The sequence below is a fragment of the Pan paniscus genome, chromosome 16 (assembly GCF_029289425.2).
Source record: "Pan paniscus chromosome 16, NHGRI_mPanPan1-v2.0_pri, whole genome shotgun sequence".
Taxonomy (NCBI): Eukaryota; Metazoa; Chordata; class Mammalia; order Primates; family Hominidae; genus Pan; species Pan paniscus.
In genome coordinates this window covers 18,215,379-18,231,800 of record NC_073265.2, presented here as the reverse complement: position 1 = coordinate 18,231,800, position 16,422 = coordinate 18,215,379, and positions in this window count along the sequence as shown.

The following is a 16,422-nucleotide window of genomic DNA, read 5'->3' as shown; positions in this document are numbered from 1 at the left end:
GATTCGTGTTGAAACCATTCCATTATTTTTCTTTCCATTCCATTCCATTCCATTCCATTCCCTTCCATTCCGTTCGGGTTGATTCAATTCCATTCCATTCCATTTCATTCCATTCCATTCCAGTTCATTCCATTCCATTCCATTCCATTCGTGTTGATTCCATTCCATTCCATTCCACTAGACTCGTGTTGATTCCATTCCATTCAATTCCATTCCATTCCATTCCATTCCTTTCCATTCGGGTTGTTTCCATTCCGTTCCATCCTATTCCATTCCATTCTAGTTGAATCCATTCCATTCCATTCCATACCATTCCATTCCAGTTGATTCCATTCCATTCCATTCCATTCCATTCCGGTTGATTCCATTCCATTCCATTCCATCCCATTCAATTCCCTTCCATTAGATTCGTGTTGAAACCATTCCAGTCATTTCCATTCCATCCCATTCCATTCCATTCCATTAGATTCGTGTTGAAACCATTCCACTCCATTCCATTCGGTTTCACTCCATTCCATTCCATTCCATTCCATTCCATTCCATTCGAGTTGATTCCAATCCATTCCATTCCATTCGGGTTGACTCCATTCCATTAAATTCCATCCCATTCCATTCTGGTTAATTGCATTCCATTCCATGCCATTCCATTCCATTCCATTCCATTCGGGTTGATTACATTCCATTCCATTCCATTCCAATCGAGTTGATTATATTCCATTCCATTCCATTCCATTTCGTTCGAGTTGATTCCATTCCATTCGGGCTTATTCCATTCCATTCCATTCCATTCCATTCCGTTCCATTCGGGTTGATTCCATTCCATTCCATTCCATTCCATTCGGGTTGCTTCCATTGCATTCCATTCCATTCCATTCCATTCCATTAATTTCCAGTGGATTCCATTCCATTCCATTTTTGATCACTCCATTCCATTCCACTCCATTCCATTCCATTCGAGTTGATTCCAATCCATTCCAATCCATTCGGGTTGATTCCATTCCATTCCATTCCATTCCTTTCGGGTTGATTCCATTCCATTCCATTCCATTGCATTCCATTCCATTCCTTTGCATTCCATTCCATTCCATTCGGATTGATTCCTTTCCATTCCATTGCATTCCATTCGGTTTGATTCCATTCCATTCCATTGCATTCCATTCCAATCGCTTTGATTCCATTCCATTCCATTCCATTCGAGTTGATTCCATTCCATTCAATTCCATTCGTGTTGATTCCATTCCATTGCATTCCATTCCATTCGGGTTGATTCCATTCCATTCCATTCCATTCCATTCCATTCCATTCGGGTTGATTGCATTCCATTCCATTCCATTCCGTTTCATTCCCTTCCATTGCATTCAATTAAGATTGATTCCTTTCCATTCCATTCCATTCCATTCGGGTTGATTCCATACCATTCCATTCCATTCCATTCCATTCCATTCTGGATGATTCCATTGCATTCCGTTCCATTCCATTGCATTCCATTCGTGTTGATTCCATTCCATTCCATTTCATTCCATTCCATCCCATTCCATTTCATTCCATTCCATCCCATTCGGGTTGATTCCATTCCATTTCATTCAATGCCATTCCATTCGACTTGATTCCTCTCCATTCCATTCCATGCGGGTTGATTCCATTCCACTCAATTCGATTCCATTCCATTCCTTTCCATTCCATTCCATTCCATTCCGGTTGATTCCATTCCATTCCATTCCATTGCATTGCATTGCATTCCATTCCGGTTGAATCCATTCCATTCCATTCCATTCCATTCCATTCCATTCAATTTGATTCCACTTTATTCCATTCCATTCGGGTTGATTCCATTCCATTCCATTCGGATTGATTGCATTCCATTCCATTCCATTCCACTCCACTCTGGTTGATACCATTCCATTCCATTCCATTCCATTCCATTCGCGATGATTCGATTCCATTCCATTCCATTGCATTCCATTCCATTCGAGTTGATTCCATTCCATTCCATTGCACTCCATTCCATTCCATTCCATTCCGGTAGATTCCATTCCATTCCATTGCATTCCATTCCATTCCATTCCATTCGAGTTGCTTCCTTTCAATTTTATTCCATTCCATTCCATTCCTTTCCGTTCCATTCCTTTCAGGTTTATTCCATTCCATTCCATTCCACTCCACTTCATTCCATTCCATTTCAATCCACTCCACTCCATTCCATTCCATTCCATTCCACTCATGTTGTTTCAATTCCACTCCATTCCATTCCATTACATAGCATTCCAATCCACTCCAATCGGGTTGATTCAATTCCATTCGATTCCATTCCATACCATTCCATTCCATTCCATTCCATTCCATTCGGGTTGATTCCATTCCATTCCATTCCATTCCATTCCATTCCATTCCATTCCATTCGGGTTCATTCGATTTCATTCCATCTCATTCCATTCCAGTCCATTCCAATCAATTGCATTCCATTCCATTCGGGTTTATTCCATTCCACTCTATTCCATTCCATTCCCTTCCATACCATTCCATTCGGGTTGATTCCAGTCCATTCCATTCCATTCCATTCCATTCCATTCCATTCCATTCCATTCCATTCCATTCCTTTCTATTCAGGTTGATTCTATTCCAATCCATTCCATTCCATTCCATTGCATTCCATTCCATTCGGTTTGATTCCATTCCTTTCCATTTCATTAGATTCGTGTTGATTCCATTCCATTCCATTCCATTCCATTACATTCTATTCCAATACATTCGGGTTGATTCCATTCCACTCCAGTCCATTCCATTCCAATCCATTCCACTCCATTCATGTTGATTCCATTCCATTCCATTCCATTCCATTGCATTGCATTCCATTCCATTCCGTTCCATCCCATTCCATTCTATACGGGTTGATTCAATTCCATTCCATTCCGTTCCATCCCATTCCATTCTATACGGGTTGATTCCATTCCATTCCATTCCATTCCTTTCGGGTTGATTCCATTCCATTCCATTCCATTGCATTCCATTCCATTCCATTTCATTAGATTCGTGTTGATTCCATTCAATTCCATTTCATTCCATTCCATTCCATTAGATTCGTGTTGATTCCATTCCATTCCATTCCATTCCATTCCACTGCATTCCATTCCAATCCATTCGGATTGATTCCATTCCATTCCTTTCCATTCCATAACAATCCATTCCATTCTATTCCATTCCATTACATACTCTTGCATTCGGGTTTATTCCATTCCATTACACTCCATTCCATTCCATTCCATTCCATTTGGGTTGATTCCATTCCATTCGATTCCATTCCATTCCATTCCATTTGGGTCGATTCCATTCCTTTCCATTTCATTCCATTCCATTCCATTTCATTGGAGTTGCTTTTTTTCGATTTTATTCCTTTCCATTCCTTTCCATTTCATTCCATTCCATTCCCTTCCTTTCCATTTCATTCGGATTGATTCCAGTCCGTTCAATTCCATTCCATTCCATTCCATTCCATTCCGGTTGATTCCATTCCATTCCATTCCATTCCATTTGGGTTGTTTCCATTCCACTCGGGTTGATTCCATTCCATTCCATTCCATTCCATTCCTTTCCATTCCATTCCATTCAGGTTCATTCCATTCCATTCCATTCCATTCCATTGAATTCCATTCCATTCCATTCCATTCTATTCGGGTTGATTCCATTCAAATCCATTCCATTCCATTCCATTCCATTCCATTCCATTCCATTCTATTCAGGTTGATTCCATTCCAATCCATTCCAATCCATTCCATTCCATTGCATTCCATTCCATTCGGGTTGATTCCATTAAATTCCATTCCATTCCATTTCATTAGATTCGTGTTGATTCCATTCCATTCCATTGCATTCCATTCCATTCCATTCCATTGCATTACATTCCAATCCATTTGGGTTGATTCCATTCCCTTTCATTCCATTCGGGTTGATTACATTCCATGCCATTCCATTCCATGCCATTCCATTCCATTCCATTCGGGTTGATTCCATTCCATTCTATTCCATTCAGTTCCATTCCATCCCTTTCCATTCGGGTTGATTGCATTCCATTCCATTCCTTTCCATTCTATTCCATACTATTCCATTCCGGTTGATTCCATTCCATTCTATTCTTTTCAATTCCATTCCATTCTGTTTGATTCCATTCCATTCCATTCCATTCCATTCCATTCTATTCCGTTCCATTACATACTATTGCATTCGCGTTGATTCCATTCCATTACACTCCATTCCATTCCATTCCATTCCATTCCATTTGGGTTGATTCCATTCCATTCGATTCAATTCTATTCCATTCCGTTCCATTCCATTTGGGTCGATTCCATTCCATTCCATTTCATTCCATTCCATTCCAATCCATTCGGGTTTATTCCATTCAATTGCATTTCATTCCATTCCATTGCATTCCAATCCATTCGGGTTGATTCCATTCCGTTCCATTCCATTTCATTCTCTTCCATTCCATTCCATTCAATTCGGTTTGATTCCATTCCATTCCATTGTATTCCATTCCATTCCATTCCTCTCGGATTGATTCCATTCCATTCCATTCCATTCCATTCCATTCCATTTCATTCTATGCGCGTTGATTCCATTCAATTCCATTCCATAACACTGCATTCCATTCCATTCCATAACATTGCATTCCATTCCATTCCATTCCATTCGGGGTGATTCCATTCCACACCATTTCATCCCATTCCATTCCATTCCATTCCTTTCGGGTTGATTTCATTCCACTCCAGTCCATTCCATTCCATTCCATTCGACTCCATTCATGTTGATTCCATTACATTCCATTGCATTGCATTCAATTCAATTCCATTCCATTCGGGTTGATTCCATTCCATTCCATTCCGATCCATCCCATTCCATTCCATTCGGGTTGATTTCATTCCAATCCATTCCATTCCATTCCTGTTCATTCCATTCCATTCCATTCCATTCCATTCCATTCCATTCCATTCCATTCGTGTTGATTCCATTCCATTCCTTTAGACTCGTGTTGAATCCGTTCCCTTCAATTCCATTCCATTCCATTCCATTCCTTTCCATTCGTGTTGGTTCCATTCCATTCCATCCCATTCCATTAAATTCGTGTTGATTCCATTCCATTCCATTCCATTCCATTCCATTCCATTCCATTCCGGTTGATTCCTTTCCATTCCATTCCATCCCATTCCATTCCATTCCATTAGATTCGTGTTGAAACCATTCCATTCACTTCCATTCCATTCCATTCCATTCCATTCCATTCCATTCGGGTAGATTGAATTCCATTCCATTCCGTTCCATTCCATTCCATTCGGGTCGATTCCATTCCATTCGATTCCATTCCCTTCCATTCCATTCCATTCCCTTCCATTCCATTCCATTCGTGTTGATTCCATTCCATTCCGTTCCATTCCGTTCCCTTCCATTCCATTCCATTCGGGTTGATTCCATTCCTTTCCATTCAATTCCATTCCATTCCATTCCGTTCTAATCGAGTTGATTCCAGTCCATTCCATTCCATTCCATTCCCTTCCATTAGATTCGTGTTGATTCCAATCCACTCCTTTCAATTCCATTCCATTCCACTCCACTCCATTCCGATTAATTACATTCCATTGCATTCCATTCCGTGCCATTCCATTGCATTCCATTCGGGTTGATTCCATTCTATTCCATTCCATTCCATTCCATTCCATTCCATTCCATCCCATTCGGGTTGAATCCATTCCATTCCTTTCCATTGCATTCCATTCCATTCGGGGTGATTCCATTCCATTCCATTCCATTCCATTCCATTCCATTCCATTCCATTCGAGTTGATTCCACTCGATTCCATTCCATGCGGTTTGATTCCATTCCATTCCATTCCATTCTATTCCTTTCCTTTCCATTCCATTCCATTCGGATATATTCCATGCCAATCCATTCGGATTGATTGCATTCCATTCCATTCCATTCCACTACACTCGGGTTGATACCATTCCGTTCCATTCCATTGCATTCCATTCCATTTGAGTTGATTCCATTCCATTCCATTCCATTCCATTCGCGATGATTCGATTCCATTCCATTGCATTCCATTCCATTCCTTTCCATTCGGGTAAATTCCATTCCATGCCATTGCATTCCATTCCATTCCATTCCATTCCATTGGAGTTGCTTCCTTTCCATTTTATTCCAATCCATTAAATTCCATTCCATTCCATTTCATTGGATTCGTGTTGATTCCATTCAATTCCATTCCATTCCATTCCATTCCATTAGATTCGTGTTGATTCCATTCCATTCCATTCCATTCCATTCCACTGCATTCCATTCCAATCCATTCGGATTGATTCCATTCCATTCCTTTCCATTCCATAACAATCCATTCCATTCTATTCCATTCCATTACATACTATTGCATTCGGGTTTATTCCATTCCATTACACTCCATTCCATTCCATTCCATTCCATTTGGGTTGATTCCATTCCATTCGATTCCATTCCATTCCATTCCATTTGGGTCGATTCCATTCCTTTCCATTTCATTCCATTCCATTCCATTCCAATCCATTCGGGTTGATTCCATTACATTGCATTCCATTCCATTCCATTCCATTCCATTCCATTCGGTTTGAGTCCATTCCGTTCCATTCCATTCCATTATCTTCCATTCCATTCCATTCCATTCGTGTTGATTCCATTCCATTCCATTATATTCCATTCCATTCCATTCCACTCAACTCGGGTTGACACCATTCCGTTCCATTCCATTGCATTCCATTCCATTTGTGTTGATTCCATTCCATTCCATTCCATTCCATTCGCGATGATTCAATTCCATTCTATTGCATTCCATTCCATTCCTTTCCATTCGGGTAGATTCCATTCCATGCCATTGCATTCCATTCCATTCCATTCCATTGGAGTTGCTTCCTTTCCATTTTATTCCAATTCATTAAATTCCATTCCATTCCATTTCATTAGATTCGTGTTGATTCCATTCAATTCCATTCCATTCCATTCCATTCCATTAGATTCGTGTTGATTCCATTCCATTCCATTCCATTCCATTCCATTCCATTCCATTCCACTGCATTCCATTCCTATCCATTCGGATTGATTCCATTCCATTCCTTTCCATTACCTAGCAATCCATTCCATTCTATTCCATTCCATTACATACTATTGCATTCGGGTTGATTCCATTCCATTACACTCCATTCCATTCCATTCCATTTGGGTTGATTCCATTCCATTCTATTCCATTCCATTCCATTCCATTTGGGTCGATTCCATTCCTTTCCATTTCATTCCATTCCATTCGATTCCAATCCATTCGGGTTGATTCCATTCGATTGCAATTCATTCCATTCCATTCCATTCCATTCCATTCGGTTTGAGTCCATTCCGTTCCATTCCATTCCATTCTCTTCCATTCCATTCCATTCCATTCGTGTTGATTCCATTCCATTCCATTATATTCCATTCCATTCCATTCCACTAGGATTGATTCCATTCCATTCCATTCCGTTTCATTCTATTCGCGTTGATTCCATTGAATTCCATTCCATCACATTCCATTCCATTCCATTCCATTCGGGTTGATTGCATTCCACTCCAGTCCATACCATTCCATTCCATTCCACTCCGTTCATGTTGATTCCATTCCATTCCATTCCATTCCATTGCATTGCATTGCATTCAATTCCATTCCATTCCAGTCGGGTTGATTCCATTCCATTCCATTCCGTTCCATCCCATTTCATTCCATTCGGTTTGATTCCATTCCATTCAATTCCATTCCGGTTCATTCCATTCCATTCCATTCCATTCCTTTCGTGTAGATGCCATTCCATTCCATTCCATTCCATTCCATTCCATTAGACTCCTGTTGATTCCATTCCATTCCATTCCATTCCATTCCATTCGAGTTGATTCCACTCGATTCCATTCCATGCGGTTTGATTCCATTCCATGCCATTCCATTCCATTCTATTCCATTCCTTTCCATTCCATTCCATTCGGATATATTCCATTCCATTCCATTCCATTCCATTCCTTTCGGGTTGATTGAATTCCGTTCCATTCCATTCCAATCCCTTCCATTCCATTGCATTCATTTCGGGTTGATTCCATCCCGTTCCATTCCATTCCATTCCCTTCCATTGCATTCCATATGTGTTGATACCATTCCTTTTCCCTCCATGACATTCCATTCCATTCCGTTCCATTCTATACCATTCGCATAGATTCCATTCCTTTCCATTCCATTCCATTCCATTCCATTCCATTCCATTCCATTCCATTCCATTCGTGTTGATTCCATTCCATTCCATTCCATTACATTCCATTCGGGTTGATTCCATTCCATTCCAAGCATTCCATTCCTTTCCACTCCATTCCAATCCATTCGTGTTTCTTCCATTCCATTCCATTCCATTCAGGTTGATTCCATTCCATTCCATCGCATTCCATTCCTTTCCACTCCATTCCATTCCATTCGTGTTGCTTCCATTCCATTCCATTCCATTCCATTCCATTCCATTCCATTCCATTCCATTCAGGTTGATTCGATTCCATTCCATTCCATTCCATTCGAGGCGATTGCATACCATTCCATTCCATTCGGGTTGATTCCATTCCATTCCATTTCATTCTATTCCATTCCATTTCTTTCGGATTGATTCCATTCCCTTCCATAGCATTCAATTCCATTCCATTCCATTCCATTCCATTCTACTCGGGTTGATTCGATTCCATTCCATTCCTTTCCATTGCATTTCAGTTGATTCCATTCCATTCCAATACATTCGTGTTGATTCGATTCCATTCCATTCCATTGAATTCCAATCCTTTCGGGTTGATTCCATTCCATTCCATTCCATTCCATTCCATACCATTCCTTTCCATTCCATACCGTTCCATTCCGTTCCTTTCGGGTTGATTCCATTCCATTCCATTCCATCCCATTCCTTTCCATTCCATTTCATTCCATTCCATTTCTTTCCATTCCATTCCATTCCATTCGGGTTGATTCCTTTCCATTCCATTCCATTCCATTCGGGTTGTTTCAATTGCATTCCATTCCATTCCATTCCATTCCATTCCATTCCTTTCCATTCCATTCGGGTTTATTCCATGGCAATCCTTTCCATTCTTTCAAATTCCATTCCATTCCAATCCATTCCATTCCGTTTCATTCCATTCGTGTTTATTCCATTCCATTCCATTCCATTCCATTCCATTCCATTCCATTACATTCCCTTCGGGTTTCTCCATTCCATTCCGCTCAATTCCATTCCATTCCGTTCCATTCCATTCCATTCCATTCCTTTCCATTCCATTCCATTCCATTCCATACGAGTTGATTCCACTGCATTCCATTCCATTCCATTCCAATCAATTCCATTCCATTCCATTCGAGTTGATTCCAAACCATTCCATTCCATTCCGGTTGACTCCATTCCATTCCATTCCATTCCGTTCGGGTTGATTGCATTCCATTCCATTCCATTCCATTCGGGTTGATTCGATTCCATTCCATTCAATTGCATTCCATTCTAGTCGGGTTGAAAATACTCCATTCCATTCCATTCCATTTCATTCGAGTTGATTCCATTCCATTCGGGTTGATTCCATTCCATTCCATTCCATTCCATTTCATTCGGGTTGATTCCATTCCATTCCATTCCATTCCATTCCATTCCATTCGGGTTGCTTCCATTGCATTGCTATCCATTCCATTCCATTCATTTCCATTCGATTCCATTGCATTCCATTTGTGATCATTCCATTCCATTCCATTCCTTTCCATTCCATTCGAGTTTATTCCAATCCATTCCATTCCATTCGGGTTGATTCCATTCCATTCCATTCCATTCGGGTTGATTCCATTCCATTCCGTTCCATTGCATTCCATTCCATTCCATTCGAATTGATTCCTTTCCATTCCATTCCATTCCATTCGTGTTGATTCCATTCCATTCCATTCTATTGCATTCCATTCCATTCGGGTTGATTGCATTCCATTCCATTCCATTAAAGTTGATTCCATTCCATTCCATTCCATTCGTGTGGATTCGATTCCATTGCATTCCATTCCATTCAGGTTGATTCCATTCCATTCCATTGCATTCCATTTCATTCGTGTTGATTGCATTCCATTCCATTCCATTCCATTCCATTCCATTCCATTCCATTCGGGTTGATTCCATTCCATTCCATTCCATTCCATTCCATTCCATTCGGGTTGATTCCAAATCATTCCATTCCATTCCATTCTGATTGATTCCATTGCATTCTATTCCATTCCATTGCATTCCATTCGGGTTGATTCCATTCCATTCCATTTCATTTCATTCCATTCCATTCGAATTGATTCCTTTCCATTCCATTCCATTCCATTCGTGTTGATTCCATTCCATTCCATTCTATTGCATTCCATTCCATTCGGGTTGATTCCATTCCATTCCATTCCATTCAAGTTGATTCCATTCCATTCCATTCCATTCGTGTGGATTCGATTCCATTGCATTCCATTCCATTCAGGTTGATTCCATTCCATTCCATTGCATTCCATTTCATTCGTGTTGATTGCATTCCATTCCATTCCATTCCATTCCATTCCATTCCATTCCATTCGGGTTGATTCCATTCCATTCCATTCCATTCCATTCCATTCCATTCGGGTTGATTCCAAATCATTCCATTCCATTCCATTCTGATTGATTCCATTGCATTCTATTCCATTCCATTGCATTCCATTCGGGTTGATTCCATTCCATTCCATTTCATTTCATTCCATTCCATTCCATTCCATTCCTGTCCATTCGGGTTGATTCCATTCCATTCCATTCCATTCCATTCCGGTTGAATCCATTCCATTCCATTCCATTCGATTTGATTCCAGTTTATTTCATTCCATTCGCGTTGATTCCATTCCATTCCATTCGGATTGATTGCATTCCATTCCATTCCATTCCACTCCACTATGGTTGATACCATTCCATTCCATTCTATTGAATTCCATTCCATTTGAGTTGATTCCATTCCATTCCATTCCATGCGCGATGATTCGATTCCATTCCCTTCCATTGCTTTCCATTCCATTCGAGTTGATTCCATTCCATTCCATTCCATTCCATTCCATTCCATTTCATTGGAGTTGCTTTTTTTCGATTTTATTCCTTTCCATTCCTTTCCATTTCATTCCATTCCATTCCCTTCCTTTCCATTTCATTCGGATTGATTCCAGTCCGTTCAATTCCATTCCATTCCATTCCATTCCATTCCATTCCGGTTGATTCCATTCCATTCCATTCCATTCCATTTGGGTTGTTTCCATTCCACTCGGGTTGATTCCATTCAATTCCATTCCATTCCATTCCTTTCCATTCCATTCCATTCAGGTTCATTCCATTCCATTCCATTCCATTCCATTGAATTCCATTCCATTCCATTCCATTCTATTCGGGTTGATTCCATTCAAATCCATTCCATTCCATTCCATTCCATTCCATTCCATTCCATTCTATTCAGGTTGATTCCATTCCAATCCATTCCAATCCATTCCATTCCATTGCATTCCTTTCCATTCGGGTTGATTCCATTAAATTCCATTCCATTCCATTTCATTAGATTCGTGTTGATTCCATTCCATTCCATTGCATTCCATTCCATTCCATTCCATTGCATTACATTCCAATCCATTTGGGTTGATTCCATTCCCTTTCATTCCATTCGGGTTGATTACATTCCATGCCATTCCATTCCATGCCATTCCATTCCATTCCATTCGGGTTGATTCCATTCCATTCTATTCCATTCCGTTCCATTCCATCCCTTTCCATTCGGGTTGATTGCATTCCATTCCATTCCTTTCCATTCTATTCCATACTATTCCATTCCGGTTGATTCCATTCCATTCTATTCTTTTCAATTCCATTCCATTCTGTTTGATTCCATACCATTCCATTCCATTCTATTCCGTTCCATTACATACTATTGCATTCGCGTTGATTCCATTCCATTACACTCCATTCCATTCCATTCCATTCCATTCCATTTGGGTTGATTCCATTCCATTCGATTCAATTCCATTCCATTCCATTCCATTCCATTTGGGTCGATTCCATTCCATTCCATTTCATTCCATTCCATTCCAATCCATTCGGGTTGATTCCATTCAATTGCATTTCATTCCATTCCATTCCATTCCAATCCATTCGGGTTGATTTCATTCCGTTCCATTCCATTTCATTCTCTTCCATTCCTTTCCATTCCATTCGGTTTGATTCCATTCCATTCCATTGTATTCCATTCCATTCCATTCCTCTCGGATTGATTCCATTCCATTCCATTCCATTCCATTCCATTCCATTCCATTCCATTTCATTCTATGCGTGTTGATTCCATTCAATTCCATTCCATAACATTGCATTCCATTCCATTCCATTCCATTCCGGGTGATTTCATTCCAGACCATTTCAACCCATTCCATTCCATTCCATTCCTTTCGGGTTTATTCCATTCCATTACAGTCCATTCCATTCCATTCCATTCCAGTCCATTCATGTTGATTCAATTCCATTCCATTGCATTGCATTCCATTCCATTCCATTCCATTCGGGTTGATTCCCTTCCATTCCATTCCGTTCCATGCCATTCCATTCCATTCGGGTTGATTCCATTCCATTCCATTCCATTCCTTTCCGGTTCATTCCATTCCATTCCATTCCATTCAATTCAATTCCATTCCATTCCATTCGTGTTGATTCCATTCCATTCCTTTAGACTCGTGTTTATTCCGTTCCGTTCAATTCCATTCCATTCCATTCCATTCCTTTCCATTCGTGTTGGTTCCATTCCGTTCCGTCCCATTCCATTCCATTCGTGTTGATTCCATTCCATTCCATTCCATTCCATTCCATTCCATTCCATTCCGGTTGATTCCATTCCATTCCATTCCATTCCATTCCAATCCATTCCATTAGATTCGTGTTTAAACCATTCCATTCACTTCCATTCCATTCCATTCCATTCCATTCCATTCCATTCGGGTAGATTCCATTCCATTCCTTTCCGTTCCATTCCATTCCATTCGGGTTGATTCCATTCCATTCCATTCCATTCCCTTCCATTCCATTCCATTCGTGGTGATTCCATTCCATTCCATTCCGTTCCGTTCCCTTCCATTCCATTCCATTCTGGTTGATTCCATTCCATTCCACTCAATTCCTTTCAATTCCATTCCGTTCTAATTGAGTTGATTCCAGTCCATTCCATTCCATTCCATTCCATTCCATTAGATTCGTGTTGATTCCAATCCATTCCATTCCATTCCATTCCATTCCACTCCACCCCATTGGGATTGATTACATTCCATTGCATTCCATTCCGTGCCATTCCATTGCATTCCATTCGGGTTGATTCCATTCTATTCCATTCCATTCCATTCCATTCCATTCCATACCATTCGGTTTGAGTCCATTCCATTCCTTTCCATTGCATTCCATTCCATTCGTGGTGATTCCATTCCATTCCATTCCATTCCATTCCATTCCATTGCATTCGGGTTGCTTCCATTGCATTTCAATCCATTCCATTCCATTCATTTCCATTCGATTCCATTCCATGCCATTTGTGATCATTCCATTCCATTCCATTCCATTCCATTCCATTCCATTCGAGTTCATTCCAATCCATTCCTTTCCATTCGGGTTGATTCCATTCCATTCAATTCCATTCCATTCGGGTTGATTCCATTCCATTCCATTCCATTGCATTCCATTCCATTGCATTCGAATTGATTCCTTTCCATTCCATTCCATTCCATTCGGGTTGATTCCATTCCATTCCATTCCATTCCATTGCATTCCATAACATTCGGGTTGATTCCATTCCATTCCATTCCTTTTGAGTTGATTCCATTCCACTCCATTCCATTCGCGATGATTCGATTCCATTGCATTCCATTGCATTCCATTCCATTCGAGTTGATTCCATTCCATTCCATTGCATTCCATTCCATTCCATTCCATTCGGGTAGATTCCATTCCATGCCATGGCATTCCATTCCATTCCATTCCATTGGAGTTGCTTCCTTTCCATTTTATTCCATTCCATTCCATTCCATTCCATTCCATTCCATTCCATTCCTTTCCATTCCCTTCCGTTCCATTCCATTCGGATTGATTCCAGTCCGTTCAATTCCATTCCATTCCATTCCATTCCATTCCATTCCGTTTGATTCCATTCCATTCCATTCCATTCGGGTTGTTTACATTCCACTCGGGTTGATTCCTTTCCATTCCATTCCATTTCATTCGTTTCCATTCCATTCCATTCGGGTTGATTCCATTCCATTCCATTCCATTCCATTGAATTCCATTCCAATCCATTCCATTCTATTCGGGTTGATTCCATTCAAATCCATTCCATTCCTTTCCATTCCATTCCATCCCATTCTATTCAGGTTCATTCCATTCCAATCCATTCCAATCTATTCCATTCCATTGCATTCCATTCCATTCGGGTTGATTCCATTAAATTCCATTCCATTCCATTTCATTAGATTCGTGTTGATTCCATTCCATTCCATTCCATTCCATTCCATTCCATTCCATTCCATTCCATTCCATTGCATTCCATTCCTATCCATTCGGGTTGATTCCATTCCATTCCATTCCATTCGGGTTGATTCCATTCCATACCGTTCCATTGCATGGCATATGGGTTGATTCCATTCCATTCCATTCCATGCCATTCCATTCCATTCCATTCGGGTTGATTCCATTCCATGCTATTCCATTCCGTTTCAATCCATTCCTTTCCATTCGGGTTGATTGCATTCCATTAAATTCCTTTCCATTCTATTCCATACCATTCCATTCCGGTTGATTCCGTTCCATTCCATTCTTTTCAATTCCATTCCATTCAGGTTGATTCCATTCCCTTCCATTCCATTCTATTCCGTTCCATTACATACTATTGCATTCGTGTTGATTCCATTCCATTACACTCCATTCCATTCCATTCCATTCCATTCCATTTGGGTTGATTCCATTCCATTCGATTCAATTCCATTCCATTCCATTCCATTCCATTTGGATCGATTCCATTCCATTCCATTTCATTCCATTCCATTCCATTCCAATCCATTCGGGTTGATTCCATTCCATTGCATTGCATTCCATTCCACTCCATTCCATTCCATTCGAGTTGATTCCAATCCGTTCCATTCCATTCCATTCTCTTCCATTCCATTCCATTCGCTTTGATTCCAATCCATTCCATTCCATGCCATTCCATTCCATTCCATTCGGGTTGATTCCATTCCATGCTATTCCATTCCGTTTCAATCCATTCCTTTCCATTCGGGTTGATTGCATTCCATTCCATTCCTTTCCATTCTATTCCATACCATTCCATTCCAGTTGATTCCGTTCCATTCCATTCTTTTCAATTCCATTCCATTCAGGTTGATTCCATTCCCTTCCATTCCATTCTATTCCGTTCCATTACATACTATTGCATTCGCGTTGATTCCATTCCATTACACTCCATTCCATTCCATTCCATTCCATTTGGGTTGATTCCATTCCATTCGATTCAATTCCATTCCATTCCATTCCATTCCATTCCATTTGGGTCGATTCCATTCCATTCCATTTCATTCCATTCCATTCCATTCCAATCCATTCGGGTTGATTCCATTCCATTGCATTGCATTCCATTCCACTCCATTCCATTCCATTCGAGTTGATTCCAATCCGTTCCATTGCATTCCATTTTCTTCCATTCCATTCCATTCGGTTTGATTCCAATCCATTCCATTCTTTTCCATTCCATTCCATTCCATTCGGATTGATTCCATTCCATTCCATTCCATTTTATTCTATGCGCGTTGATTCCATTCAATTCCTTTCCATAACATTGCATTCCATTCCATTCCATTCCATTCGGGGTAATTCCATTCCATACCTTTTCAACCCATTCCATCCCTTTCCATTCCATTCGGGTTGATTCCATTACACTCCAGTCCATTCCATTCCATTCCATTCCACTCCATTCATGTTGATTCCATTCCATTCCATTGCATTGCATTCCATTGCATTCCATTCCATTCCGGTTGATTCCATTCCATTCCATTCCTTTCCATCCCATTCCATTCCATTCGGGTTGATTCCTTTCCATTCCATTCCATTCCATTCCGGTTCATTCCATTCCATTCCATTCCGTTCCATTCGTGTTGATTCCATTCCATTCCTTTAGACTCGTGTTGATTTCGTTCCGTTCAATTCCATTCCATTCCATTCCATTCCTTTCCGTTCGTGTTGGATCCATTCCGTTCCATCCCATTCTATTCCATTCGGGTTGATTCCATTCCATTCCATTCCATCCCATTTCATTACATTCCATTAGATT